We start from the raw sequence: 6,117 nt of genomic DNA, 5'->3' as shown, positions 1-6,117 counted from the left end.
TGATTCACCGAACTCGCAGAAGAGCTGCAGCTCAACCCTTTAAGGAATCTATTAGAAAAATGAAAACTGCAAAAATGCTGCACTTATTGATTATTGGATGATGAAGAAATTATAGCTGAAAGAAAGATTTACAAAATTTACTAAAGTGTGTCCTCCTAAAGTGCTCCTTTTTAATACAGAAAACTGGAGATTGATTTTAAAACAAATGTATTATTACTTTTTCATCCTTGGAGCTCTCCTACACCTCATCCCTGCAAAACAACACCAACAACTCTGATTAATTACATGCATTGGGTTTTGATCAGGAGATGCTATAGTTCACCATCCCCTGTAGGGAAATATAGACAAATGTTTAAAGTTTGGTGTATCAGATTCAAAAATTGGCAAGCATTCAACACTGTCTTACTTCCAAGAAAGCTATAACCTCTTGAGGGTAATTAGTTTAAAAAATGAATGCAATATAAATGTTTTAAAGAAATTCTGCTTAACTTCTTATAATTGTGCACGTGTCAATCAGTGCACACGCTTAAGCCTCTCAGGTTTTGGTAGAGATGATCAGAGAGACCCTGATTTTGCAGCGGTACAACAAATATTCTGAAAGTAACAACAAATGTAAAATGTGAAGAGGCTAATGGTAAATCCTCCTTAATGCACTCAGGATTGCAGAGTGCACATGAAAGTGCTGGGCATAAATTCTTGAAGGGGTGTGACAAAAAAAGGCCCATACTTACATAGCCCTATATACAAAAAGAAAGGAAACTTTTAAATTGAAAAAAAAATAAATAAATAAAAAACATTATTTGAGTAAGGGATGGTATTTGGAAAGTATGCATGTGCACTCACAGGGCCCTAGGGGTGCTTGAGCACCTGCCCTTTTTACCTCATATTAAAAAGTGACCTGGTGCCATCGGTTTTTCTCTTTTTTGTATCACATTATTATTGTCTGTTAGAGATTCAAGAAAGAAATACAGCTACAAGCCCCCCCGGTATTCTATCATACTCATTTTCTTGTAATCCGGGGGTTATGAGCTGCCGATTGTGGCTCAGACTCAGAGCCACCAGAGAGAGAGTTAGGGACAGGTGGGGACACGAGGAAAGTGCTGCCCTACGGAGGACTGAAGACACGTGACCGTGAAGCAAGTTCAATCTGAGAGTTCTGGTCTAACTAGTCCCTGTTTAAAGATTTAACAAGTTTAAATATGGCCCATATATAACAAAAAAACACTTGTGCCAGATGTCTGATCAAGGTGCATCAATTCAACAGAACAGATCGTACAGGGACAGGAAGTAGGGTACTAAGTTCAAAAAAACACACAGGGGAAAATTTTCAAAATAAATTAACAGCTTTTATGACAAGTTCATAGCTTCCTCACTATGGGTCCGACACTAACTTTATCTGTTTAACATAATATCTTCTGTTTAGAAATGCCTTCTTTAAACTTTATCATTCAGTTTCTCAATCTTCTGTATTAAACTCTTTCCAATCACAACAAAGCCTCCTATAAGGATAAGTTGCAAAAGATAATTTAGGTGTGACCCCCATTCTAGAACAAGAGTCACATTGGGTGCAGCTGTCAAGAACTGGAGGTGTAGGAGCCAAAATGCAGGGAACTGGGCTTGGAGGCAGAAAAATAATTGTTTTAATAAATAAACTTAAACAGGACAAAACCCGTGAAGAAACAAAAAGCAGATAAAGCAGATGACCTGACAATGTAGAACTGAAAACCAGACACTTTTACTCATTTAGGACAATTAAAATAAATGAAGACAGCTGTGGATGATTAACATGAGCCTGGAGTGACTGACAGAGGACAGAACCTCACCAAAAACACCACTGAAAAACCAAACTAGACTGCAGAATCCAAACAGCATGATATCATTAAATATTATTAATATTTTCAGCACTCTGGGGATAAAGGTTTTTGGATGTCTGTGTTTAAAGCATAACCATCTGTATTAAACTTTATTCATGTTGATTGTACAAGCATAAATAACCTCTAGTGTTTTATTTCTTTGATGCCTTCCAAGTCTGTGATTAAATGAATGAGCATGTTGACAACAATTTGTTTAAATAAATAAAAATGACAACGGAATCACTTTTAACTACATGGCTGAGCAGTTATCTATTAGTAGTTTATTTTAAAATTGTACCTAAATTCCATACTGTTTAAAGGAGAAATGCATGTTCCTTTAGGAAAGGAGAGAGTTAAAAATAGACGATTAACCTTAAGGAACATTAAGATAATGTGTGAGTGATGGAAATTTAAAAGTTTTTTTTTTTGCTGTAGCATTTTTTATTTTCATAAATCCCTTTAAAGAATGTCCAAACAAAGTTTTTTCATTTGTTATGTAAAGTTTAATGAAACTATGCATGGATAGCCCACAGAATAAAACTTTGAATTTATCATCACTCAGAGATGCTGTTCTCAGTGTCATATACCAAAGGAGACTGATTCTATGGAACAGCAATTTTATTTACGCATGTGAGGATTATCTTCTACAATCACAATTCCAACACATTTACTTGGATTTTTTTAGCTTGAAAAAATAGGAACACTTGAACAAAGTCCTAGTGCAAAAATTTCCATCGCTGGTATTTTCCTCCTCAAGCAACAAATCCTCTGACAGACGGAAGTAAACTTCAGATTCACAGCTTGGGACCGGGCAGTGAAGTGGAAAGTTAAAGGAGAGTTAAACCCTTCCTGTAAACTATTACTTCATTTATTGCATAATTTTTCTCTACTTTTTACGTGACAAATAGATTTGTGACCAACTGGTAACTTGTGACCCAGAGGGGATCTTTAGCATGAAGTATGCCAGGCTGATCCAGTTGGAATGGGATGGCAAAAACAACTATTTTTAACGAATGAATACATCAGAGGGCCAGCTCATGTTGGATCAGAATCAGACTCAGATTTAGAATCTGCTTTATTGGCCAAGTATGTGTACACATTTAAGGGATTTTACTTTGCTAACTTGTTTTGGAGTTTGGATGCTTAAGAGATAAATACAGGAAGACAGATGGAGATAGTTTGGACGTGTTGAGAGAAGGAACGGTGTTTAAGTTGGTAAAAAGATGTTGAAGTTGGAGCTAAGCGCCTTAGAGGGAGACCAAAGGAGAACATGAGGGTGATGCGTCGATGATGCCTAAATTGGGGTTAGATGGAGGCAATGATTCGCTGTGGCAACCCAGAAAAAGGAGCAACTGAAAGGTAAAAAAAAGAAAGCTATACCAACAATCTGCTGCCTTTTCTCATCCACATTTCTCTTATTTTTTTTTCCTTTTGTTACCACACAGACAACTTTTCTTTATGTCTTCCATTCTAACCTTTTTGTTTGCACTCATACAATTCCCTCTATTCTACTTTAACTTGCATAAATTTGAAATTGCCGGATATTTTTTAGTTTAACTCAAGTAAGACCAATGGACCCCCCTTCAAAAAATTATTAGCAAAAAAAACAAAAATATAATGTTCACTACAGAGGAGATGAAAGTAAATGAACCCTTAAAAATCGCAGAGAGAGAATCAAATCCAAATGCATCCTGGGATACGCATCAGTTGTTAACCCCTTAAAAGCATCACAGAAACAAAGACTATAACAATAAACCTTCTAAAGTAAAGTTGATTACTCAACCATGAGGTGTACCGTCTCTTGTCTTTAAATTTCCTTCAAAAAAGTTGATACTATACAACTTAAAATCTAGTGGAGCCAGGCCATTTTGTAATGTATGTGACTGCTTAAGAAATATTTATTGTGTTTACCAAAAGTTTTATTATCCGCCTGACTACTACAAAAAAAATATATATATTTCCCAGTCAACATTTATTTGAATCCACCAAAAACTACAATTCCCACACTGTCAGAAAAAAGGGTACGGTTGGGGTACGTTTGTGAACACTTAGGGTACAAATGGTGAATATGTACCCTAAGTGAGTCATAATTACACCTTAGGGTACTCATATGTACCATTTAAGGATAAAAAAGGTACAAATATGTTTCCAACCATCAGAGGGCCCACATTTGGACCCTTTATTCCACAAACAAAGGTACAATCACTTGTGTGACAAAAGTAATAATTCAAAGTGTATGAAACGTCACCCAAAATCATTTAATACGTTGTTGGTTATTTATTTAAATAACCAAATATATTTAAGAGACCACACATCTTTTATGACTAGTTCTGAACAGTACACAAGCAAATTATATTTTATTGATTGTGCAGAGCATCAAGATAATACCTTTGAAACATGTATTAGTGTGAGCCTGTTTTTTTTAACTTATATATAAGTAAAAATATACTTATATTTAATTTAGAGCAAAAGCACAATGTAGACAAAATTATTTGATGTTTTTTACCTTATATGGTGTACTTTAACTTGGCCTAAGTTCAATTTAAATTTCTAGTCTTTGAGCTGTTAATTTAAGTTATTTTTTTTCTAATCATGCATTCTCATAAAAAAGTAAATTTCTCTGTTACTACGTTACATTATGTGTACATGTAAGTATCTTTTAGCTTTTGTACCTACACAGGAAAAATGAGAGAGTACTTTTTTCGGAGGTACCATCAGTAATTTTTATTTAAGTAGGTGTAAAAACGTAGAGGAAATATGTTGGAGTAAACCAGCGAGACCACGCCCACTCTACTTTCTTAAGTTTCGTTTCTTCCGCCATTTTGTTATCCCGCAGCGGCCGGAGGAAGATAGAGGCTGTGACTGAGATAAGTCTGCTAATTGCTCAAAAATAAGTTGGAAACTTGTTTTAAGCGGGTTCGGTTATTTTATCTGTAAGGACTAACTTTTTTGTAGAGGAATGCTGCTGTTCCGCCGTGTATATGTGCCTGTGAGGAGATTGAAAACTACGAGCAGGAGTTTGCTAACGGTTAGCCTCAGCCGTTTGAAGTTCAGCTAAATGCAGCCATTAAATAAATTAAGCTGTTGTTTTTATTGGTGTTGTGCCGCGTTCCGTTAAATACATTGAAATATATACATTTTTTCACTAGATAATTCTGTCGCCGTTTTACCGATGTACGCTTGCGTTGATGCACCGGTTGTTGTTGCCGCCTACCCCCCTCCCCTTTTTTTTCTTTCTGTCTTTCTTAAGGAAGCCAGCTACTTTTGAAACGACCAGCTCCATAATTCCTACTGATATTTATCAGGTCCGTTGAATTCAATGCGTTAATCATTTTAATCTGTAATGTGTAGGAGTCCAATAGCGTTTTATTTTTTTTACACCGCAGTATGGCGGTCCTTCCCAATTATGTCAGCCTGCCTTAGCTGCTGTGCGCGCGCAGCCACCATTTGTCGAATGCAAGACAGTGACAGACTGTTTAGGTTGTCATGATCGCTCATTGTTGGTCAAGCAAAGTTTACACTGTGTTGTTGATTTTGAACATTCTCCTGCAGAGATTATTTTTTTTAAATGGAGGTCCGTGATTCCAGATACTCGTCACGATTTCCCATACCAAAAACTCATCTATAAACCAGGAAAAAATAAAAATATTTAAATGAACTTCCAAGAAATAAATCTGTAGGCCCTTAGAAGCCAGTGCATTGTCGCCAGTGTTTTTTTTTTTTTTTTAGCAGTTCTGCAAATTCTGCAACATTGCTGTGGCAGCTAGTGTGAACTGTATATTTCCCATTACTATTTTAAAATGTATTAATTTATTTGGAACAAGGCTTAGATCTGAATAAATGCTGTGTTGGTACCTTTTGGTGTTGTAATGTTTTTTCTTTTTTGTAATATATTATTTTTTTTCCCACCAGGAAAAATGCAAGCTGTGCGTGAACATGTCGAACGCCAAAAAAAAAATGTTTTGAAGTTCAGCTGACCTTCAAATCCTTTTGGGAATGCGGTGAGTGGAAACATCACAATTTCCAGCATTTTTCTTTACAGGAATCAGTCAACTTTGTGGATAAACTGTCAGCTGTGATGCAAACAGATTTTTTTAATTGCTTTTTAATTTAAAGATAATTTCTGTGCTGTATTCTAAACATAATTTTGCTGTGTTCACAGCTGCCAAAAAGTTCAACATCCCAACCTTGGACTTGAAAGTGTTTGATGACTCAAAGACAGAAGTTGATGAGCAGGTTTTTGATCTCCTGTTGAAAAACCCAA

The sequence above is a fragment of the Oryzias latipes genome, chromosome 14, assembly GCF_002234675.1.
Source record: "Oryzias latipes chromosome 14, ASM223467v1".
Classification (NCBI taxonomy): domain Eukaryota; kingdom Metazoa; phylum Chordata; class Actinopteri; order Beloniformes; family Adrianichthyidae; genus Oryzias; species Oryzias latipes.
This window is presented reverse-complemented; position numbering follows the sequence as displayed.